Genomic DNA, 25,696 nt, shown 5'->3' with positions numbered 1-25,696 from the left:
GTCCTGCGTATGTGTGGGGGAAAGAGAGAGAGAGACTGACTTGCCTTAAAATAGAGCCTCGTATGGTCACATAGACTTTCCTGTGACTCATATTTCTGTGTGCCTCATGAGTCAGCCGTGACAGAATCCATGCATGCAAGAAAGAATCACTTGTCTTACTGTGGATAATCTAAGCCTGGGTTTAAAAGTGTCTCACCATGTAAAGATGTTACAGAAGAGGCAGCATGGGTGTGCTTTGGGCTTTTATTCTTAAAAGACAAACACATGGTCAAGAAAAGGAAAGGAAGCCTTGGTTTTAACCATCCTTTTCATTGATCCTTTTCTCAATGGCGGTGGTTATGCAAAATGCACTTGCTATTCTCACACTGCTGACAGCCACCAGTAATGGTCACTGCAGAGATCACAGGGGTCAGATGTACTGTGTCAACCAGTCTAGAAGATAACACGGACGATGAGGAGTATATTATAGTTTGGGATTTAAGGTCTTTCTTTACACTGTATGGTTAATTCTTAGAGAAATGTTGGTTCATGGCCATAGCGTTTATCATCTAATAAAAAATGTCCTTAAGTCAGCTCAGTCTGTGTGATGTCACCTTGTTTTCTATCTTCTTACAGATGTGGTAAAGTGTGTGGTCTTTTGGGTCACAGCTTTTTTTTTTTTTGGCTGTGTTACATATGTATTTACGTCAGACTTTTGATAGTTCCTATAAATGTACATCCTATATAACCCATGGTTGAAACTTTTGGCCTCTTCAGTCCTTAAGGAGATAATATTTTATTAACCATTACCTTTGTTATGATGTAAACATGTTGTATGCACATCTGCAAAACAAAATTTGTACAGCTGGAACATCTGAAGAATTAATAAATCTTGACTTTGAGACCCAGCCCTCGTTTGATATGAAATGCACATTACTCTGTTGGGCTGACTTAATTACTTCTGTGTCCCTTCTTGATTGACTCAATCTTCTGAGCCAATGCTTCATTTTGCACCAAAGGACTGGTGGATAAAGCGGACCCTCCCCAAGTATCTCCCCCATGGCCTTGCACAAGCAAGATGAGTACCCTACGTCCCCAAAAGTTGTCTCCTGGCAATGGTAGTTAGTGCCTTGTTGCTGGGTGTCCCTGACCAGTTGTGTGGTTCCTCTGGCTGATGGGTATTTCCTTTTCACTACTCCTCTCTCTGTGGTAGGAGAGAGCATGGTCAATGTCAGAGTCCAGTTAATGACAGTGACTACTCATAGCACGGATCGTGTGTGAACTTGAACAGGAGTCCTGCTTGTTATCCTTCCCAGTGTTGCTGGTATTCAGTCTGTTCTGGTGGCTGAAAGAGCTTTCGCTTCTAACGAGCGAGCCACGTCACTTTTCTGTCTGCACCTCTATCTTCTCTGCACCATCGCTGCAAACCCCCACCGGAACACCCTGCACAAGGTCCCACCATCATGGCAGAAAGATCCACCAGAGCCCAGGCCCACGGTGTCAGAGGCTGCACTTGCCTCAGCTGGCGCAGCGGTTGCTGGCAATGGGCTTCCTTGTGACTTCAGAGAGGCAGAGAAATACCACCTTGCAAATCTCTGAGGCAACAGGGCCCAGGAGCCATCTAGGGGCTGCCTGCCTGAGACTTTTTTTTTTTTAACAAGTCTGCTTATGTACCAGAAGAGGTTTCCTGCCATTCATTGCTATTAGAGTGGTTGCTTCAAGGGTTCGACATAAATGCTCAGAACAGTGGGGAATCACGAGGAAACTGTGCTAATTGCATTGAAGATTGGAGCGCATGCGGCAGGTAACGCTCGTACGCTGTTAATCACAGTGATGAATTCCCAACCACGAGGTTTCCTTCTTGTCTGAGCTTTTTTTCCTTTGGGTTTTATTTTTGGAACTAATCAGGTTTTTGTTTTTCTTTTAAGGGAAAAAATAATAGCAGATGTCAGACTGAACACTACATGACTGGATTATTTTTCTCCATCTTAAAAGCAGAGTAGGCTCAATGTGCATGGTTGAGGATCATGACCATAGAAGATCATTTCATTTTTTTTTGTTTTTGCAAAAGTAGGGGAGGGGAGCATTCCAAGGATAGCCCCTCCCCATCTTTTATTCACGTCTCAGGGAGACAAGTATTAGATGTAGAGAGGCAGTACCAACCATGTCCTCTATGAATCTTACTCAGGGTCTGTCTGAGTGCATCTTGTGTGTTCAGCCTGTGGATACAGGGGAGTCCTGGTTAATATTTGTCCAGAAATATGTCTTGGCACCAGACAAGAGCTGTGCAGCCTTTCCAAAGCCAAGGAATGTGCACATGTGTGGGTGGTCCTCCCATCTGCCGAAAACGCTGGAGCAGAGCAAGCCTTTCTGCCTTACCCAGTCTAGAATTTGTGGAGTTCAGGTGTGATCTCGAGGAGCCAGTGGGTTCCTAAGAGAGAAGAACTTGAGCTAGACTGGCCCAAGGCAGCAGAGTTCCTAATGGCATTTTCGAGAAGAGCGGGCCGAGATGCCTTACAATCCAATTGGTTTTTGAAATAGACAGAGACAGTATAGTTTACATATTAGACATGAAAGAGAACAGGAAAACAAATGTGTTGCCTTCCGTGGGTGTCATCTCTCTGCTCACTTCATTTCCTCTGCACAAGGCTCTCACCACACACACACCCTGGAGCTGGGGACAGAGACCAGGGAGATGAAAGATAGGAAGTTAAGTGGCTGTTATGCTCCCAGAAAACAGCCCACTCTTTGGGAACCTGGGGAAGTGGTTCTCAGATTCACTCAGCGAGAGACACTTAAGGATTGGTGATACTTGTTGGGTTCAGTGTGCTAAAGCAAGAGAAGGGGGCTTATTTTGTGCACTTGGGTGAATGAGTGCAGGCGGGGGAGAGACCCATCGAGGGGTGTCAGCCAGGGGAATGACGGGACACGTCAGGATCTGTGCTCGGGGAGCACACTGGCAGCTGTATTCAGGATACAGAGATCGAGATGCTTGTGGTCATTACCCAGCAGGAATAGAGTGGTGAGTGGATTCAGTAGCAAGGGTGAGACACAGTGCGGGGACAGCTTTCTGTGGAAAAATGGTTCTGTTGTAGATGGTGACTTGTACAGAATTCTGATGGCGACATCTTCCAGGCTGGTGGCTCTGCCTGGAGTCCTGAGGAGATCCCTGTCCAAAATCATCCAGATGTCAGGATGGGAAATCCTTGGTTTGACCGTAGAGAAAGAAACTAGTTTGAAAAAGAATATTGGAAAAAAGCCTTTCTTAGTACTGAGGGAAAAGAGGACGTTACCTGCGTGAGGTCTCTAAAAGCCCCCATATGGACAGTGGGAGAAAAAGGGCCCAAGATGAGGTATTAATGTGTGTGTCAACCACCTCTCCACGATCAGATGGGCTGTGGGAATAAGCAGCCACTGAATTCAGTGACAAGGAGCCAATGGGATTTTGGGAACTGGCATTCAGAGGTTTCGGGGCCAGTGAAAGATATGAGTATTTTTTTCTTATTTTTTAATTCTTTTCTTTTTTTTTTTTTGTTTTTCTTTTTCGAGACATGGTTTCTCTGTGTAGCTTTGGAACTTCTCCTGGAACTTGCTGTGTAGATCAGGCTGGCCTTGAACTCACATAGATCCACCTGCCTCTGCCTCCCAAGTGCTGGGATTAAAGGTGTGCACCACCACTGCCCCGCTGATATGTTTTCATGAACCAGGCGGCAGCAACATTGCCTCTGACCGTAGGAACTCTCCAGTCTTTGATTTATAGATCTGCTTACTTACTTGTGTGTGCGCGTGTGTACGCACACACACACGCACACACAACGCTGAGCATTTAGAGGTGAGAACGTTCAGGAGTTGGTTGTCTTCCCCCACTATGGGTTTTGGGGATTAAACTTGAGTCATCAGGCTTGGGTGACAATGGGTGTTTTACGGGTGTTTTACCCATTTACCTCGCCCACCATTGCTTTTTAGATATCTTTATTTGGATGTCCTGGAAGTTAGTTATTCATTAAAATAGGATTCATAGAAACGAACCAAAAAGTCTCAGCAGGCACATGTGTGTAAGCAAATGTGTGTGTCTGTGCATGCTGAAAGCCCAAGGTTGAGGCCATGTTTCCCCTGTTGCTCTTCACCTTGTATTTTGAGGCAGGGTCTCTCACTGAATCCCAAGCTTGTGCTTCCTGCTAATCTGGCTAACCATCTTGCTGCAGGATTCCCTCTCCCGCTCCTGCTGCCCTGGGATCACAGGCGGTCTCGCCACCCACATCGCATTACTGGGACTCCTGTGGATCTATCTGCATGGCAAGCCCTGCACCCACCGAGCCTTCTCTCCAGCCCCTCCTCCTATTTGTATAACTTTGGCTGTCACACCGGTTCTCAGGAGGGGCACACGAGTTATGTCATCTGTGATTCCCTATGGTCCATTCCACCCCACTCCCGTCAACACTGGATTTTGCCTCATTAAATTATTTTCCCTAATATAACTAGTGAACGAGGATTTCCTGTGAAGAATTATAAATCTTTGTTACTGACGAGCAGGCCTTATTCTTAGTTTCTAGCTGACCAAATCAAGGGTCATGTATTGAACTGAAAGTTTCGGAATTGAAAGGAAAATGACTTATACCATCTGAGCATAGCTGTGGGATAACTGTTTCTACACTTGCATAAAATGCTTACTTCGCCTCTCTGGGTCTGCTTTTTTTTAAAAAAAAAACTTTTAATGATTTATTTAACTTTATTTTATGTGCATTGGTGTGAAGGTGTCAGATCTTGTGGAACTGCATTTTCAGACAGTTGTGAGCTGCCATGTGGGTGCTGGGAATTGAACCCGGGTCCTCTGGAAGAACAATCAGTACTCATAACCGCTGAGCCATATCTCCAGCCCCATGGGTCTGCTTTTTAACCAAAAGAGTCTGATAAAGTTCTTCCCTGTGCTGATTCTGGCCCCCATTCATATCTCCCAGTCTGCACTTGAGATAGGGTTTCCTGTGTAGCTACGACTGGAAGATTAGCTAAAACCTTTATTGGTATTTGTGTTTGTTTTGTTATTGTTGTTTTTGTTTGTGTGTTCCTATTGAGATGAAGTCTCAGTGTCTCCCGAACTGGCACGTAACTGAGGATGACCTTGAACTTCCATTCCTCCAGAGTGTTGGGATTACTGACTCGAGCCACCATGCTGAGCTTTTGTGGGGATTTTTCATTTATCTGTTTTTGTTTTACGTATAGCCCAGACTGACCCGGAACTCTTCGTTTTCTGCCTCAGTCACCTGTGTGTTGGGATTCTAGGCATGAACCTGTCTCATGAACCTGTCTACCTTTGGTATGGTTAGAAAGATATTGTTAACAGGACAATTAGGATGCTAGGCATTATGTTCATTAAGAAATGGCTCAGAGGTTAAGAGCACTGACTGCTCTTCCAAAGGTCCTGAGTTCAATTCCCAGCAACCACATGGTGGCTCACAACCATCTGTAATGGGGTCTGGTGCCCTCTTCTGGCCTGCAGGCGTACACGCAAACAGAATATTGTATACATAATAAATAAATATTTAAAAAAAGAAAATATAAAATTAGCACGTGGATCTCTGTGATTTCGAGGCCAGCCTAGTCTACAGAGTGAGTTCCAGAACAGTCATAGCTACACAGGAAACCCTATCTCAAAAAACCAAAAAGAGAAACACACACACACACAAACATACACACACACACACACAGAATAAAAAATCAGGTGTGGTGACGGATGCCTGGAGTCCAAGTGTACAGGAAGCCCAGACAAGATTGTCACAAGTTTGAGGCTCTCCTCTGCCAGAGAGACATAGCAAGGCTGTCTTAAAAATAAAAGAGGTCAAGGACTATAGCCCCCTCTTATAATCCCAACATTTGAGAAAACTAAGGCAGGAGGATCAGGAAATTGAAATAGGTTATACTAGGCTATATAACCAGATCATATATGTGTGTGTATACATACATACATACATACATGTATGAAAAAATCAAAAAGGAAGAGAGAGAAAGAGGCGACGATTAAGGAAATGAACAAGCTAGGCCCAGAGCACAATAAGCCTGCACTCCCAGTACTCAGGAGGTAAAAGCAGGATTATAAATTTGAGGCTAGCATCTGCTTTTTTTAAAAAAAAAAAACAACAACTTATTTTTACTTCATGTGCACTGATGTTTTGCCTGCCTGTCTGTGTGGGGTCTTCAAGTCCCCTGGAATGGCAGTTACAGACAATTGTGACCTGCCACGTGGGTGCTGGGAATTGAACCTGGGTCCTCTGGAAGAGCAACCAGCTAGTGCTCTTAATCGCTAAGCTCCAGCCCCTGGCATTTTAAAACTAGAAGACATTGCAGGTACTCCTAAGGAAGAAAGTCAGCGTCATCTGTAATTCTGTGCCTCCACGCCAACCCTGCAGTTCAGTTAACTATTTCTCTGGCCTCAGCGTTAACACTCCCCAGGGCACTTGGGGACTGCTGTAATAGGACGTAGTCATTAGATGCTCTCTCTTCCCACTGGTCCTCCCTTACCTGTTACCACACCGGAGCCATAAATGTTTCACCAGAACAATGACCTTATGATCTGATTAATTACTGTATTCCTAACATATAACCCAGAGGCCAGCAGGTCATGAGACTCAATAAATGTTGAATATCGTATGAACCTACACAATTATTTTTAACATTTTAGTCTGTTTCCTCCAGGGCCTTTTCTGAGTATATGTGTCAAGGTGTTTTTCCTTCTCAAATAAGGTCAATGTTTCTACTCTTGTTTATTTTTTTTTATTCGAGTTAAGTCACTTTGGGGTAGTAGCCAGGCGTTTTATAGTGATCTATTTGCACTTACAAAATAGCTTGTGTAAGCAATGGCGAGCCTAGGTTAAGAGAGCAGTGTGGGACACAGAATACTGAAAGAAACTGCCAAGTTCATTTTTCAAAAATTGCCAGTGGCCAAGTGTTTTAGGCAGTGGTCTATTGCTGTGAAGAGACGCCATTACCAGGTGGGTCTTATAAAGAAAAGGTTAGTCGCTGGGTGGTGGTGATGCACGCTTTTAATCCCAGCACTTGGGAGGCAGAGGCAGGCCGGATCTCTGTGAGTTTGAGGCCAGCCTGGTCTACAAGAGCTAGTTCCAGGACAGGCACCAAAGCTACAGAGAAACCCTGTTTCGAAAAACCAAAGAGAAAAAAAAAAGAAAGAAAGAAAAGGTTAGTCCACTATCATAGCAAGGAGCATGGCAGCATGCAGGCAGACATGGTGCTGGAGAAGTAGCTGAGAGTCTACATCCTTCTCCGTAGGCAGCAGGAAGAGAGAAACTCTGGGTTTGGAATGGGCTTTTGAAACCTTAAAGCCCGTCCTCAGTGATACGCTTCCTCCAATCCTTTCAAATAACTCTTTGACCTGTGGGGGCCATTTTCATTCCAACCACCACACCAAGGGAAATGGGTCAGTTGGTAAAGCACTTGCCAACATGAGGGCCTGGGCTTGAGCATTGTAAGCCATGTAAAAAGCTGGGCACGTTGGTAATCTCAGTCCCGGTGAGATGGAATGTCACTATGTGTGAGTTGCTAGAGCCCCCTGACCAGATAGCCTAATCTCCTTGGCAAAATTCCAGACCAGTGAAAGACTCTGCCTCAAACAAGAATGCAGGTCCTCTTGAGGAAGGGCGTTCAGAGTTGTCCTCGGATAATGTGCACACGCACATGAGAACACCACACACACACACGAAAGAATCAAATGGATCAGACATTGAGACGGCAAGATGGTCTCACTGTGAACAGTGGTTCCGTCTGAACCTGGGTCTCTGGGCTGTCCTAGGAGGCTGGCAGAGGAAGTGATATGCAGCCTCACAGGCTGCTCTCACAAGGTGTCGCTTAGCTAATACTACAAGGTAAGTATTATTAACTCCCTTTGGGTTGTGTGTGTGTGTGTGTGATGTGAGTGTGTGTGCCTTGTTCTGCTTGTTCGTGTGATGCCGGAAATAAGGCCCTCTGTATGTCAGACCGCTTCGCACCACCAGACTACGTTCCCCTAATCCTCCCTGAAAATATCTCAGGGTAGTTAAACCAACCTTTTCGAGGTCACTAATTCTTCCTGCCTAGGTTGAGATCAAATCTAGAGCTTCTAACACCGAGTCCTCTATGCTTACATAGAACAGCTCCTGGCAGGGAATCCCTGCTCAGCAGTAGACCAGAAGTCTTGGTTCTATAATGAGGATTGCTGGTTTTATCAAAAGTAATTCTGGGGTTTAATCTCCATGTACACAGAGTGCCATTCATTTCCTCTCTGCTCCTTTACAGCTTTATTCTGCTGAAGCTATATTCTTTGAACATAAAAATCGATGAGTGCTCTTACTTTTTAATCAGAGGGATGAAAGTTCAAGTTGTCTTGAGTACTGAGGGCGAAGGCCAGGCTTTCCACCCTTAACATAGTAAACCTTACACTCAAGTGCATGGCCTTGAGTCTGGCCTTGTGCACGGATGTTAAGAAACCCTATTTGAACTCTTGTCTGACCTCATGAGAAACAGCAACCCCCCCCCCCCCAGAACTTCCAGGGGCCTATCGGGAACAATGAGACACAGTGTGAACAGCTAAAACCACCAGGGTTTTTTCATTTACAAACCAAGCCTGCACATAGAGGGGCACTCCACTAAGAGTGGTTTGGTTACAGGGGAGTGTGTCTCATTTGCTCTCAGAGGGCGGTCTTGTGTGGTGGGCCTCAGCGCTGCTTCGAGAGGCCTGTATGTTATTCCTCATAATCATTGGCCATTGGGAGCCGTACCATCCGAGCCAGAGGACAGAGGGAATGGAGGGAGGAACTGAAGTATTATGTAGAGGAGTCTTGTTTAGTCACAGGCAGCTTCCTGTGGCGTGGTTTTAATTTTTTAATAACTGCTCTTCATTTATAGAGATCCTGTGGCTGGGTGATTATCAGCGGAGCCACCCTAAGCTTTGTCTAATGGTTTTTAAATGCGCATTTGCACGTGTACTTACAAATGGCTGAGATGGTGAAGTGTATGCTATGTGTTTTAACTATAATTTCAAAACCCCACACATTCGCAGTGATTCATTACTGTGCCTCCCTAGATGAAAGGGAAGCATTTATTAAAACTCCCTTCATTAGATTTTAAAATTGAATAGAATTGTTACAACGGCTTAGATAGGAATCTATAAAATCCGGAGTAAGCATTTTCTTCCAGTCTCGACCGGGTAGTCTTTCACCAGTGCTAGTTTGTTGTATAATGTTTCTGGCTCTTTCTAAATTATTATTTTAAGACAAGGTCCTATGCCACTCAGGCTGGCCTTGAATTTGCTGTGTAGTGAAGGGTGACCTTGAATGTGTGACTTTGTATTTCCACCTCCAGGGTGCTGGGGTGGTTGGTGTGAGCTACCGCACCTGGTACATGCCGAGCTGGGGATCAAACCCAGAGCTTCCGGCATGCCCTACCAACTGAACCACATCCCTAGACTGCAGGCTTTTGTAAATAATGACATTCCTGTGAGCACTTCGAGGTCTGAAAATAAATGACAGTGGTTGAAATGGAAAAGCAACCCAAGTGACTGGATGAAAACGTACACACGGCAAACGGAATGCGGAAATAGAACTCCTTAGAATAGAAAGCACGTCTGATGTATGCTACGAGGGAGCTCAGTCCTCATCATGCTAAGTGGAGTAAGCTATATGTAAAAGGACAAAGGCTGAGCTTTCACCTACGCCGAGGAGCACAGCGAGCAGAGTTGCTGTTTGAAATGATGAAAACGCTTTGGACGTGACTTGTACTACACAAGGCGGAGGATGTGCTCACTCATTTCTTCACCGAAGAATGATTCAAGTGGCGCCAGCAAGGTGGCTCGGTGTATAGGCACTTACCATGTAAGCCTGACATGTGAGTTCCATCTCCAGAACCCACACAGAGGTGAAGAGAAGCAGCCCTGCTAAACTGTCCTCTGACCTCACAGGCGTGCTGTGGCATGTATCACACACTCGCGTGCACGTGCGTGCACTCTCTCTCTCTCACACACACACACTTCTTTAAAGGGTTAAATTGGTGCATTTGTGTTACATATACTTTACCACAATAGGAAAAACAGAGTGACTACGTAATGTTCTGTTTTACATGAACACTAAAGGGCTCGGTGGCTGAGTGCTCCTTCAGCACGTGCGAGGCCCCGAGTCTGATCACTAGCATCACGAAGAGAAAAGCAGAGAGGGGGAGAAAGAGCAGGAGATTGATAGATACACATGATGCAAAATATTTTTAAATGTAGTTATATCTGACAGCTTGAGGTTTGCATTAGTCACTTCGGGCTAAGTTAAATAGCATAACCAACATTCCCCAGCTCCCAAAGCACCGGAGCCATGAAGATCTATTTTTTCCTGACACTGCCTGTGTTTCTCGGGCTGGCTGTGACTCTGCTGCATCCTCTTTGTTGGGGATGCGGGATGAAGGCACCGCCCTCATCTGGAAAGCTACCGTGTTTGTGTTGGGAGAAGCTGAAAAGGCAGTGGCAACTAGAGCTTAAAACTTCTGCTTGGAAGCATCGACCTCTTTTTTTTTTCTTTTAATTTAAAAGGTGAATGATCCAGCCTGGTACAGTTGTGGTGAGGAAACAGATCCTTCAGCAGAAAGGAGCAGTGGCTGCTGAGGGGCAGTAATACCATCACTAGCGTGCTGTAACCAGAAACACGACATCTGTCAGTGGTCATGGAGGAAGAGAAGTATCTGCATGTCAGACCTCGCTGTGAAGCCAGGGCAGGATTTTGATGGCACCAGAGTTCTGAGCCTGCCGTGAGGCCAAATTTCAGGACCAGAGAAAGGTACTTGAATGAAAAGGACATGAAGGCTGAAGCTACAGTAAGAATTACAAAGCACTTTAGGGTCGGGCCTCTGTCACCATTAATGAGAATTTAAAGATCTAACAAATAGCTTGCTTGCTCATTTATTTATTTATTTTGAGGCAGGGTCTCATGTAGCTGAGCGTGGGCTTTCTTTTTTCCTTCCTTCCTTCTTTCTTTCCTTCCTTCCTTCCTTCCTTCCTTCCTTCCTTCCTTCCTTCCTTCCTTTCTTTCTTTTTTTTGAGACAAGGTTTCTCTGTGTAACAGCCCTAGCTGTCCTAGAACTTGCTCTGTAATCAAGACTGGCCTTGAACTCACAGAGATCCACCTGCCTCTGCCTCCGAGTTGGGATTAAAGGCGTGTGCCCACCACTGCCTAGTGTATTTAAAGATCTCTGTGAGTTTGAGGTCAGCCTGGTCTACAGAGTGAGTTCCAAGACAGTAAGGGCTGTCCCACAAAGAAACCCTGTCTTGAAAAGAACAAAAAAAACAAAACAACGGCAACAACAACAAAATACAACAGGTAAATGTGGACACAATCAAAACTGGAATTGGAAACGGCTAGGTTGGGCACATGTAAAGAGAGAATTAGTAAATAGGAGTATAAAGCTGAGGGAAGTCAGTTGGTGACCCGACTTATCTTGGCACTAAAGAAGGCAATAACTGAAGATAAAATAGTTAAGATTTTTTTTCAAAAAGGATACAAATTATTGGTTAAAAATACTGAATGTGAGGTAGATTATCACAAGAAAAGGAGAAGAAAACCATATTTAGGACAGTGAAATGACAAAATATTAAGGATAGAGGCGACTGTCAAAAGGCTTTGTAAAGCAGTACTTTGACTGTGAACTGCCAGTCTGAGAAGGATCAAAATTCAAAGTGCAGTTTCTGCTGAACTCATACACTTTGCCACAGTGGGACATTTGGAAAATTCCACACTAAGCCATCATATAGCGAGAGTGCTTTATACGAGAGAAGAGAATCTGAAACCCCACTTTTGTGTTGCTAACCTACCTAGAGTGTGTTCACTCCGTTATGACCGTACATACCTATGATCTCAGCACTCGGGAGACTGAGGCAGGAGGTTTGCCGAGTTTTCAGGCCAGCCTGAGTTATATATTGACCACCAAGTCTGGCAGACGCTGCCTCAAATCCTCTGCTATCTCACAAAAAGGAGAGTATGTTCAGTAAAAGTATTTTCAGATGATTGAGGACTAAGTGCTAACCAAGCAACAGACCTTTACTGCAAAGACTTCTGAAAACTGCTTAGAAGGGAAGAAAAGATGAATTGAGAGAGTGGGAGAGAGAGAAGAGACGGTGGTAAACGCAATTGACGCCTTTGAATGCAATCATTACGGTAACAGTGTTTGTGTGTGTTTAAAGACAACTTGACAGTTACGGACTGGTCCACCAAAGGATGCGAGAGCAGGGAGGAGGCTACCATACTGGTTAGATTCAGACTTTGCTAAAGAGATCTAAGATTAAATGGTTTAAATTAAGTACTATCACTGGAAGACTAGAAATAGAATATAATTCCTTACCAGAAGAATAATAAAATAAAGGCCTGCTTGCCACCAGGGACCCTGGAGCCACTGTGGTAAGGATCCCTGTAGAACAAAGACAAGACAACAGGGCTCAACTAGGGACAGTGTATGTGTGCATAGCCTTATCTCATTTCTGTGTTCTCCATGTCATGGCAGCTTGGTCGCATCCCTACCCTAGGGTTGTGGTGACCCTCTCATCCAAGTAGCCTTAGTGTCACGGCCTTATGGTCATAATATACCCTTATAGTCGTAAGATATATGCTATCGTATTAGTGGGACAAAGAGCCTAGAACTGTATATAAGGCGAGGCCCACTGAGCTCACAGCCAGGCCTTTACGTATTGATTCGCTGAGCCTGCATCAGTACAGTTAAAGCTGCTTCATGGCAAAGCACTCTGGTGTCCTGGTTCCCTGTTTGGGAATCCCACTACCCCACCACACATGGCACAGACCCAGAGAAGTGTAGCTCGCATCCTTCATCAAACAAGCTCCTCCCTGCCACAGAGACCATTACCGAAAGCCGCAACTGATCAACACGCAGACCAGTCGGCTGTGGGGTGCCAGCCCCACTGGGTACATCTCCAACACAACCCCTACCTCTAAGGCTTAAGGTCATAGAAAAGGGGGTGGAAAAATCGTAAAAGCCGGAGGCCCAGGGTCTCTGTTTTGAGATTTGTTTCCTACATAGGAAAGGGAAGCGGCATTCATGAAATCTCAACAATATGGTCCCCTCACAGAGGCCTGAACGATGATTTCACCTATTGACGTGCCGACAGGGATGGGAGGGGATCTCACAAAGCCCCTCCCCTCGATGACGAGTGTCAGGCCATTACGAACTGCTGAGTGGGGAGAATCAGTCTTCCCCAGGGACGAGCCGTTAACAGTTACCCATTATGCCAAGTGGTGAGTCCTCCACACATACACATAGGAGCAACACAAAATGGACTCAGCCTGTTGTATTCATGCATTTATAAGTATGTATCCATGTTGTGCCGGCTACTTGTTTGTCATCTTGACACACGCTAGAGTTTTCTGGAAGGAGGGAACCTCGATTGAGAAAATGCCTCTGTAAGATCTAGCTAGAGAACATTTTCCCAATTAGTGGTTGATTGATGACCACTGTGGCTGGTGCCATCCCTGGGCTGGGGATCCTGGATCCTATAAGAAAACAGACTGAGCAAGCCAGGGGAAGCAAGCCTGTAAGCAGCATTCCTCCATGACCTCTGCATCCGCTCCTGCTTCCTGGTTCCTGCCCTGCTTGACTTCCTGTCCCGACTCCCTTCAGTGATGAGCAACAATGTGGAAGTGTAAGCCGAACAAACCCTTCTCTCCCCAAGTTACTTTGGCCATGGTGTTTCATTGCAGCAATGGCCACCCTAACTAGGATGCATGTTACAATAGTAAAGAAACAAAGCGGAGAAGGTAGATCTGGGAGGAGTGGGTAGTTGTGTAAAATTCTTGTTTTAGGATTATTATTTAATTAATTAATTAATGTGCATGGGTGTTTTGCCTGTATATACTCTGTGTGAGGGTGTCAGAAGCCCTGGAACTGGAGTTACACACGGGTGTGAGCTGCCATGTAGGTGCTGGGAACTGAACCTGGGTCCTCTGGAAGAGCAGCCAGTACTCTTAACCACTGAGCCATCCCTCCAGCCCTGAAATTCTTCAATGACTGGAAACATTACATTAAAAATAGAGTGAGGGGGATTTTGTCAGGCTTGCAGGCGAAGGCAGGCATGAGGTTCGGTTGGACCGTTCTTTCCTTCTGCTTCTCTACTGCCTTTCTTCCAGGTGCTGGGCAGTATGCGCATTTTCTGGTGCATTGGCTTCCTTTCTCTTTCTCTGAAGCTGCCCTACCCCCACCACCGTCTTCGCCGTGTAGAGGCTGGGTGACTGCATAGCTGACCTCCACACCTGACTCCGCAGCGTGATTTTCTCTCTACTTCTCGTTCCTCCTCCTCTGGGCAGGTGCCAAGATTTACAGCTTGCCTGCTTCCTCTTTTAAGCTCTGATAAAATTGTCCTTGAGGGGAAGAAAGAAAATAAAAAGCAAGAGAGGCAAAAAAACGACAAAGAGGAAGTTCTGCAAATAATGCCGGGAGCAGCTGTCAAGCTCACCTCACCAGCAAGAGACCCAGAGTTCAAACCCCGCCACCCAGGTTAAACAAACCAAGGCAGCATGAGGGTGGTGGTCCCAGCACTGGAAAGGCTGTGGGGAGACAGGCACCCCTGGGGCTCTCTGGCCAGCCATACTACAGTACGTGGTGAGCTCTGGTAGATCCCATGAGAGACCCTGTCCCCACAAACAAGGTTGATGTCTCAGGGAATGATACCAGAGGATGATCTCTTTTATTTATTTATTTTTTTAAATTTATTTTTGAGACAGGGTCTTGCTGTGGTGTAGACTAGACTGGCCTTAAATTTACAGAGATCCAGTTGCTTCTGTCTCCCAAGTGCTGGAATTAAAGGTGTGCACCATTATGCCCTGCTCCAATTCTTTTTTTTTTTAAAGATTTATCTTAGGTCATGTGTATGAATGTTCTGCCTACATATATGTGTGGGCACAATATGTATACCTGGTACCCTCTGAGGTCAGAAGAAGGCAATAGCTCCCCTGGAACTGCAGTTATGAATGGTTGCGAGCCACCATGTCGGTGCTGGGAATTGAACTTAGGTCCTCTGCAAGAACTGCTCTTAACTACTGAGACAACTCTCCAGCACCCCGAGGTTGATCTCTTGCCTCCACACACAGTTGTATATATGTATATGTGTATATACATACATGCATCCACGTGAACACACAGACACACACGTCTGTAAACATAAACAGCAACTGGGTCTGGTGAGGTGGCTCAGCAAGTAGGACAAGCCAGAGAACCTTCATTTAACCCTAGAACAGGCGATGGAAGGAGAGAGCTGCCTGCAGAAAGTTGTTCCCTTGTGTCCACGTGCACAGTGACACACACATGTATGCAGTCACAGATAAAAAAACTATACAAAACACATGCCATACAAAAACACATGCACAATAGTAACTAATTTAAAGATTTGTTTGAAAAAAAGGAGACGAATAGCAAAACACAAGGTAACAATTTATATCTCTGACTATATCGATGATCGGTTAGTCCACGGAGATTAAATCTCTTTATTAGAAGTGAGACTCTGGGACTAGGATTCAGCTTGACTGTATGTAGTGCTGGGAAACCAAGTACATAAGCCTGCTGCTTTCAATCTTCTGTATTTTAAAGGATATCAGGAAACAGCTATTGGTAGAAAAGAAAATGCATTTATTTAGCTTGCCAGCCTGTAGAGAAAGGCTGCTACTCCCCTTCGGCTCTCCTGCAACATTGTTAGGGTTTTACCAAAAAGGTGAGAGAAGCCAGGAGATGGGCGTGCGTTATTGTAGCTGAGACAAGTTGTCAGGGCTGTGTCACATCTCATGAGAAGCACATCCTCCTCTGGCTGGCCTCTGGGACCAGGATTGTTTGCCCGCTCTCTTCCCCTAGCATAGGATTCCTGGAGAAGGATTAATTCTCTACCATCCATTGTATCAGGGTCTTGCAGTATTCTGAATGCAAAACACAGTGTTTCTGCTAAGACTATCTGATGATCAGTGCTAAAGCAGAAGATAATGGTCACAGCAAAATGCTTGCCCAGCATAAGGGGAGGCCCTGGGTTTGCTTCCCAGCACTGAAAAATAGTAGAGATGTTCATTAGAGTTTTTAAAAAAAAATCCAGCTAGTTACTGTTTATAAGAAACATCCTAGGAGCCAGGAGTATTTAAATACAAGATTAAAAATAAAGGAAAAGAAAAAAGGAACTCCAGATAACAGCAGTAAAGACAACTGTGGAGCTGGAGTCAGATACGGGTGCAATTCACTAACGCTTGGACTCTGAACCCTGTGAATGCATATACGCGGGCAGTGGGGGTGCACACTTTTAATCCCAGCACTTGGGAAGCAGAGGCAGGCGGATCTCTGTGAGTTTGAGTCCAGCCTGATCAGCAGAGTGAGTTCCAGGACAGTAGGGCTACACAGAAAAAAAAACACGCATATACCTGAAGGAAGCAAGTCTGCTGCTGGCTGACACCTCAGGGTAGACAGCCACACTGCACAGAAGCCATACTCTAAAACCCTGCCCCACAATCAATAAGACAAAAAGGCAGCCTACCCCATATCAGATGGAGGACTGATCTCCAAAATACATAAAGAACTCAATTAGACATCAAAATTCCAAAAAATCCAATTAAAAAATGGGGTGCAGATCTAAGCAGAGAATTCTCAACAGAAGAATCTCAAAAGGCCAAAAGACACTTACGGAAATGTTCAACATCCTTAGCCATCAGGGAAATGCAAATCAAAATGACTCTGAGGTACCATCTTAAACCAATCAGAATGTGTAACATGTGGGCGGGCTTGTCAGGGGTTTCTGTCCTGCCCAGTTCCCACAGCCAGCAAGTCCCAAAGAAAATCAGACAAAGGTCTCCATAAGTTATAAACTGAATGGCCCATTAGCTCAGGCTTTGTATTAGCTCTTATAATGTATATTAACCCATTATCCTTATCTATGTTAGCCTCGTGGCTCAGTACCTTTTTCAGCAGGGCAGGTCACATCATGCTTCTTCTGTGGTCTGAGGAGGACTGCCCCTTGGCTTCCTTCTTCCCAGAATTCTCCTGTTCTCATCACTCCGCTTCTACTTCCTGTCTGGTTGACCCGCCTATGCTTCCTGCCTGGCCAATCAGCGTTTATTTAAAACATGATTGACAGAATACAGACAATTCTCCCACACCAAGAATGGCTAAGATTAAAAACACCAGTGATAGCTTATGCTGGAGAGGTTGTGGAGTAAGGGGAACACTCCTCCATTGCTGGTGGGAATGCAAACTTGTCTAACCACTCTGGGAATCAGTATGGTAGTTTCTCAGAAAATTGGGAATCAACCTACCTCAGGACCCAGCAATACCACTCTTGGGCATATATCCAAAGGATGCTCAATCATACTACGAGGACATTTGCTCAACTATGCTCATAGCAGCAATATTTGTAATAGCCAGAACCTGGAAACAACCTAGATGCCCCTCAACCGAAAAAAGGATAAAAGAAAATATACATTTACACAATGGAGTACTATTCAGTGGTTAAAAAAAAAACAATGACATCTTGAAATCTGCATGCAAACGGATGGAACTAGGAAAAACCATCCTGAGTGAGGTAACCCAGACCCAGAAAGATGAACCTGGCAGGTACTCACTCATAAGTAGATACTAGCTGTAAAGCAAACCTATAGTCCATGACCCTAGAGAAGCTAAGTAACAAGGTGAACCCTGGAAAGAGGAAATAGACAAGACTGACTGACAAAATTGGGAGCGTGGTGGTGGGGGGAGAAGGGAGGGCAAAAAGGAAGGAGAGGAGGGGGGAGGAGAACTTGAAGGAATGGGATAGTCAAGATTGAGAAAGGACAGAGATGAGAGCAAGGAAAGAGATGCCTTGCGTGAGGGAGCCATTATAGTGCTAGCAGAAACCTAGCACTAGAGAAATTCCCAGGAATCCACAAGGATGACCCCCAGCTAAGACCCTAAGCGATAGAAGAGAGGGTGCCCGAACTGGCCTTGCCCTGTAGTCAGATTGATGAATATCTTAAATGTCACCATAAAGCCTTTATTTAGCAACTGATAGAAACAGAGGCAGAGACCCACAGTGGAGCACTGGGCTGAACTCGTAAAGTCCAGATGAAGAATGGGAGGAGTGAGAATATGAGCAAAGAGGTCAAGACCATGATGGGGACACTCACTGAGACAGTTTGCCTGAGCTAATGGGAGCTCACCAACTCCAGCTGGGCATGGAAGGAACTAAAGGACCAAACTAGACCCTCTGAATGTGGGTGACAGTTGTATGGCTGGGGGAGACTATGGGGGCACTGGCAGTGGCATCAGGATTTATCCTTACTGTCTGTACCAGCTTTTGGGGAACCATTCTCTTTGGATGGGTACCTTTCTCAACCTACACATAGTAGGGAGGACCTTGGTCCTTCCTCAAAGCAATGTGCCTTAACCCTGTCTGAGGAGTGGTTGGGAGGTAAGGTGGAGGGAATGGGAGGAGGGAAGGGAGTGGCAACTGGGATTGGTATGTAAAATGAAAAAAACGTAGTTTGTTTTCTTTTTAAAAAAATAAAATAAGTTAAAACCCTGTCCCTTCTGAGTTTCCACAGCCCCAAGAACATCTTGAAGACAAGATCATCTACACCTGCACCTTAAGAGATATTCTTGGCAGAAAAGAAAAAAGGACACCTTAACTTCTCCAATGCAGAGTAAGTCCTGTCTGTCTGTAAACCCACGGGTCACTGTAACCCTGCCGTAGGTCTTATTTTTCCCTTTGGCACAGATGGTTTAACATGTTGTCGTGATTACAACCTCACGCTGATCCCCCTTTAATCTCTTCCACCCCTGGAGCCCTAGGGACTGCTTTCTGCAGGTTTCCGGCCTGAGGAATCTGTCTTCTGATAAGATAGTGAAGTCAGCTGTGTACAGCAGGACTCGTGGCCCAGGGGGAACCTGTCTAACGGCCAGAGAGATGCTGTCTTGTGTCTTCTAGAATGTAGCACCACGTCAGACTGAGCTCCTTTGGTAAGAGAGATTCCAGCCAGTTCCTACTCATGAAATCCAGCCCCTCCTCTTTCTGACCACTAGAATTGTCAAAGTCCATGTCCCTTAAAAACAGGAAGCAGTTAGAAGATAATAGAACAACCTCCTTCAGCTCCCTGGAAAAGGTTTCTGGGACCAGAGCTGGGTGCGGGGTCTGAGGCAGGAAAGTATGGTGGAATATCTGTAATGCTGCAATGAGAAAATTAGTATGTGAGCTACTGACCAGCCACCGAGACACTCCAGGGTTTCTGCCAGTGACCTGCAACTCAGAAACTAGATATAGCAGCCTGCAGGAGAAAGACCACGCCAGGCACATGACCTAAGAGGCTTAGCTTATGTGACATAAATACCCCTATCCTTTGCAAAGCGCTGATGGCAAGCTTCTGAACAATTTGCTTGTCTGCTTCCTCCCTTGGGTCTATACTCTTTCTTAATATGTTCTGTGACTGTGTTTGCTCTTGGTCACAAGTCTCTGGCCAATTCCTTGTTCCAGATACAAGAACCCAGACATCCTATTGGCTGCCCACAGAAACCCAGCATCCGTGGTAGCAGCGCTGCTCACAACAGCCAAGGTATAGAACCAGCCCTGGTGCTCAGCAGCGTAACCGTAGAGACAATGTGTAGAGACTCGGCAGAGTTTTAGTTAGCAGTAAAGAATGAAATTGTGTGAGCCAGGTGTGGTAGTGCGCGCCTTTAATCCCAGCACTCAGGTGGATCCCTGAGGTCAACCTCATCTACCAAGTGAGTTCCAGGACAGTCAGAACTACACAGCGAGACCCTGTCTCCAACAAAAACGAAAACAAACAAGCAAACAAAAAACCAAAAAAAGACATTATGTCTTGTATAGGGAAATGAGTGGAACTAGATGTCGTGTTAACTAAAATAAGCTAAACTCTTAAAGATAAATCTATTTTCTCTCATGAGCAGTATCAGGGAGGGGTGGACATAGGAACGATAATAATGTGGGTATTCTTTGCATTCAACAGGAGACTATTAAGATACATAAAACAAAACTATTAGAATCTGACAGATAAGTAATCATGGGAGATTTTAACATCCTCTGATGAACTGGTAGACCTTTGCTTATACCAACAGAAGGGCTGGGAAATCAGCCTACTGTACCACCGAGGAACTTGAGCCAGTCGGGGTTCAGTGTAGAAAATGAAAGCCACGCCAGCCCAGTTCCTTCACCACAGAATACGTGGACTGCTTTCAAAATCATTGCCAGGCCAGAAAACACTGAACGATTCAAAGACATAATTTTTAAAAAAAAATTGCATCGAGCAGCTTCTGGCAGATGATATGTATTGCATGAGTCTTTATTAGATAAAGATTTGAAAGCTCTAAGTTGGAAGTATTAGGAGATTGAATGCTTCAGTCAGATCATCACGGCTGTAATTCAGGTGCCAGGAAGCTGCCGGAGGGAGAGCAATTTCCTCATGTTCACAGAGAGGGCAACTCCACACTAAGCAGGGCCGGTCAGCCCAGCTCTGCTTGCTGGGCACCATGGTAGTAGAATGATGGCCTCTGGCTCACTTCCGTCTTCCTGCTCCTGTAGATAGACTGTACCTAGTCCTAGCTAAGTCAGAGATAGAGCACTAGTCACAGGCTCTGGGAGATGCTAGGATTTGCAGTCCAGCCCTTAAGACTCAGAGAGGACTGGTGGAACAGGTGAGAGTGAACGTCAGACACCAGTGAACGGCAGACGACACCAGTGGGTACAAATAGCTGAGAACCAGCCTGTGGTGGTTTGAATGAGAACGGGCCCCATAGGCTCATACATTTGAATGATTAGACACCAGGGAGTGGCACAATTTGAAAGGATTGGGAGGTGTGGCCTTGTTGGAGTAGGTGTGGCCTTGTTGGAGGAAGTGTGTCACTGAGAAACTGTAAGGAAGCTCCCAATTAAATACATTCTTTTATAAAATCTGTCTTGGTCATGATGTCTCTTCACAGTAATAGCACAGTGACTAAGACATTGCCAAATATATAAGACTCTTATGAAGAGAGTTTTAAAATACCGCTGAAGGACATCACAGGAGACCTGAGTAAATGGAAAAAGATTCCATATTCTTGAATCATCTTCAGGAGGACAATTACCTAAGTTAATTCCACCTTCCACCCAACCCTGACCCCAGAGAGATGGAGTTTCTCTGTGTAATAGCCCTGGCAGTCTTGGAACTTGCTTTGTAGACCAGGCCAGCCTCAAATTCACGGAGGTCCACCTGTGTCTGCTTCCAAGTGCTAGGATTAAAGGCATGCGTGGCCACTGCACTGCTAATTCTTCATATAGTTTTAATGTAGCCAGGTCTGACCTTGAATTTACTATATAGCCCAATCTTCCTACTTCACTCTGTGAGTCCTGGTATTATAGGCATGAACTGGCACGCTGGGCTTCTAAACTAATTTATGAACAAAACATAAGCAATGAAAGTAACATCTCAAGGCATACAAGATAGCTAAAAGGGTAATGTAATCACCATGCAACCCTGAAGACCTGAATTCAGTCCCTGAGGCCCATGGTGAAAGGAGAGAACTCATTCCCCAAAAATGTACCCTGACCTTGGTATGTACACCATGGCATAGGCACTCCTCTGCTCTCAGACACCTAACCCTAACCCCTAACCCCTAACCTTAATCCTTAACCCTAACCCCTAACCCTAACTCTTAACCCTAACTCCTAACCCCTAACCCTAATAACCCTTAACCTTAACCCCTAACCCTAACTCTTAACCCAAACCTAATCCTAAGCACACACACAATAAAAGTTTTTTAAAGATCAGTTCTTGATGAGAACAAGAGCTGCCTATTTAGTATATGTATGAGAAAACAAAGAAGACTGGTTAGCAAAAAAAAAAATGTAATTGAAACCAGCCTTACCAACCCCTAAACACACAAACTCTTAGAAATGAAGCTGTTGAATGTGGAAAATGTAGAGACACACATTGACAAAGATTAACTCCGTAAGAAATACACATACACATTTTCCCCTCGTAGTGTGGGAGTCAGACCCAGGCTCTCGCTAGTGAGCTTCGCCTTCTTTACGCGCACACACACAGCTAACAGGACTGAACTCCATGGGGAAAGGACTATTTGGTGAGACAGAACTCTGTCTGGAGGGAAAATGTGACTCCACCACAAAGCATATACAAGAAAAGCTCCAGATGGTTAAAGGTTGTAGGAAATGCAAAACAAGACTGTTCAAGTACTGAAAGGAAATGGGGGTTTCTTCATAACTGGAGTGAAGAGGCCTTTGCTACTCTGCTATAAAGTTCCGCTTAACAAAAAGAAAAAAAAGCCCCCCACAATGCTTGAACAAAGTCCAAAGGCAAGCAAAAACAGTACAATCGGTGGCACATCTTTAATCCCAGCGTTCTGGAGGCAGAGGCGGGTGGATCTCTGAATTTGAGACCAGCCTGGATCCAGGACAATCAGGGCTATACAAAGAAACCCTGTCTTGAAAACCAAAACAAGGAAAAAAGAAAGACAAGTGAAATGTCCAAGGGAAAACAATTGTGGGCTAGGAATGTGGCTCGGTTGCTGGAGAGTGCTTTCCTGCCTGAATAAAACTCGAATTCCAGTCTCCAGCATTTTGCAAACTGAGCATGGCGGTGCCCATCTGTAGCCCCAAGAGAGGTGGCATCAGGAGGATCAGAAGTCCAAGGTCATACCCAGCTACAGAGCAAGTCTGAGATGAGCTCAGGCTTCATGAGATACTTATTTTTAGAGGAGTACAGAGATGGCTCAGTGGGTCGTGTTAGCTACACAGGCATGAAGACCCGAGTTCATATCCCCAGTACCAGGCAACACCAAGTGTGGTGGAGTACATCCGTAGAGGAAGAGACAAGCAGGCTCCCAGGGTCTTGATGGCCAGTGAGTCCAGCAAAACGGTGGGATCTAGGTTCAGTTAGAGACCCTGTTACAAAAAAAAAGGCAGAAAGAGGTAGAGGAGGACACCCAGTGTCAACCTTTGACCTCTACATACACTGTGCAAGAGCAAGGAAACACCTACCTGTGCATACACAATACACTAAGATGTTCAGGGGTGTCCTCGGCTACATAGCTAGTTTGAGGCCAGTTTAGGCTGCACAGACCCTGTCTCCAAGAGAGTCTCTCTCATATATTTAAGAATTCATAATCAATAGAAAATAATTAGCAAAATAATAGGAAAACCGAGGAAAAGAACAAAGGATTTGAATGACAGTTCACATAAAAATATGAGTTCATGCCTGAGCGAGCGATTTGTACTTTGTTCTTGCATTCCTTTGTGCAACACTCATGTTTTCTTTGTATCTAACGTATGGATAACTTTTTCACACTCTGATTTGAGCATGACGCCTTGCTAATATGTCAAATTAAGATCTCTACTAAAGTGCACGCGCTCGGAAGCAGAGACAGGCAGAGGTCTGTACTCCAAAGCCAGCCTGCTCTACAAAGTAAGCTCCAGAGTGACTGGGGCTGTTAGAAACACTGTCTTGAAAATCCCCTCCCCCCAGTAGACACATAAGATAAATAAATAAAAAATAAAAGATCTGTACTGAAATGAAAAAAATATGAATTCACTTGAATACATGAAAATACACTCAGCATCATTCAGAATAAAAGAAATGTAAATTTAATGCAGACAGATACTATTTTTCACCTATCAAATTGTCAAATTTTATAAAATTTAATATATTCTACAGGTAAAGCTTTAGGGGAATCAGTGGGTGTAAGCATGAATTTGTTGAATGTCTCTCAAATCCAGTTTGTCCATTTCTGACAGAATAACTAATATATCACTTGACCAAGTGATATCACTTCTGAGAATTTAGTCTACCCACATGTGTGAACTGATGTATGCTAAGGTTTGTCTTTTATGACTGTGGACAATCCAATTGCCATCAAAATACAATCAGATAAATTATTTATGATACAACCAGCAATGAAATACTGTTTCTATAACAAAAGAGTGAGGAAGTTCTCCTCACAGTAGAGAAAGATTAAGAAATATTCATTTAAAATAGCTAGGTACACATCAGTATATATGGAATGTCACCTTTGGTGTGGTAAGCAGGTTAGAGACAAAGTATAGTTTCATTTACAATTGTGTGATAAAGTCTACCAAAAGCTAAGTGGTGTTGCATGACTTTTCCTGTGGAGACATGAACAAACAGCAATTCACCCCAAATTAGGGCATGTCTGTCTGTCCACAGGACTTGCAGACAGCTCCACAAGTGGGAGAGTCTTCTCTCCCTGCCAATTGTTACTGCTTGTATAACCTTGTAAATCTTGTAAGTTTCAGGAGCTTCCTTAGACTTATGAGTTTTCTTTACTTGCAAAGTCTGGTAAGTTGTGTCTTAAGAAGCCTGCTGCAAGAGAGAATATTTCATTCAGAGGAAATAGCCATTAAAAAAATAAGATCCAAAAAATGTAAAGGTATAAATTATCATAATAATAATTGTATTATTGCAAATTTAATAAAATGGTTGCAGTGAGTGCATGTAATAAACCATCCAGCAGAGGAGGTCCAGAAGCCAACTGTCAATCATTTGAGCTGTGAATGTCCAGATGGCTCCATGATTCCCATCTCTCGCTATTAGTCTCCAGCCCCAGCCAATGTGAAGCTGATGCTGGTGATAGCTGCAGCAAGCGAGGAGAAAGACAGGGAAGGAGGGACAGCTGTTGTCCTGTGTGGCACAGGACAGACTAAATTTGGGTTAGGTTGGGAATACATAACTGCAGTTTCATCATCCCATCCTGTGTGTCTTAGCAAAACTAGGTAGTTGTGATGGTTAAGTTGTGATGGTTAATTTCCTTTTTAAATTTACTTATTTACACATTTATGTAGTATGTATGCACATGCACACATGTCACTGCACATATGTGGAGGTCAAAGGACAGCGTGTGGGAACTGGTTCTCTCTAGTCATAATACAGGATTCTGGAGATCAAAGTCAGCTCATCCAGCAGTGTGGCACTTGCCTTTACCAGCTAAGCCAGCTCACCAGCCAGTGATACTTCACCTTGACTATCAACTTGATTGAGCCTGGAATCAACTAAGAGATATGCCTCTTTGCAGGTCTGTGACGTTATTTCCAGGGAAGATTAACTGAGAGGGTAAGACCAAACCCAGAGTGAACAGTATCTTCCCATGGTGATTCAGATTGGAAAAGGTCTAAGCAAAGACAGTGTTTGCCTGCCTTTGCTCTTTGCTAGTGAGTACATCTATCCCATGGTTGCTGCTACTATTCCCATCTTTGCTACCTTCATAACTCAGCTTCTTTGGCCTTCCAGTGCCTACTGAAGACCAGGAACCTTTGATTGGAACTGCCAAGGCATCCAGGCTTGTGCCTTGAGCAACTACTGCGTTCTCAGCTTCTGCGATGTGAAGATAACTATTGTTGGGCCACTCAGCACATTGTGTAAGTCACTCTAATCAATTCCCTCATATAATAGCTATCCATTTGATTGGTTCTGTTCCTCTAGTGAACCTTAAGGCATATGTGATCAAGCACAAGGAGGGTGATGAAAGATATTGATGACCTAGACTTCTTGCCTGGTGATGAGGCAACAGAAAAACCCCCATCCATTTTCAACGACGTGGCCAACCAGCCAGGGTATAGCTGGAGATTTGATGGAAAAGTTTATGGAAAATAAGACTAGACTAATAATAGTGAAATAAATTGAACCAGTAGTCAACACTGCGCTCACCCCTGTTTATAGACAACTAGTCT

At 44.6% G+C, this 25,696-nt stretch overlaps 1 long non-coding RNA gene across 1 annotated transcript; it reads left to right on the top strand.

Moving 5' to 3' along the window:
• Positions 1-18,748: 18,748 nt before the first annotated feature.
• LOC142839229 (uncharacterized) lies at positions 18,749-25,128 on the top strand. Its single transcript, XR_012908712.1, has 3 exons — positions 18,749-18,963; positions 19,475-19,553; positions 25,042-25,128. It is a non-coding gene; the product is annotated as an uncharacterized LOC142839229 (long non-coding RNA).
• The last annotated feature ends 568 nt before the right edge of the window (positions 25,129-25,696 follow it).

This window comes from Microtus pennsylvanicus, chromosome 21 (genome assembly GCF_037038515.1).
Source record: "Microtus pennsylvanicus isolate mMicPen1 chromosome 21, mMicPen1.hap1, whole genome shotgun sequence".
Taxonomy (NCBI): Eukaryota; Metazoa; Chordata; class Mammalia; order Rodentia; family Cricetidae; genus Microtus; species Microtus pennsylvanicus.
This window is presented reverse-complemented; position numbering and strand designations above follow the sequence as displayed.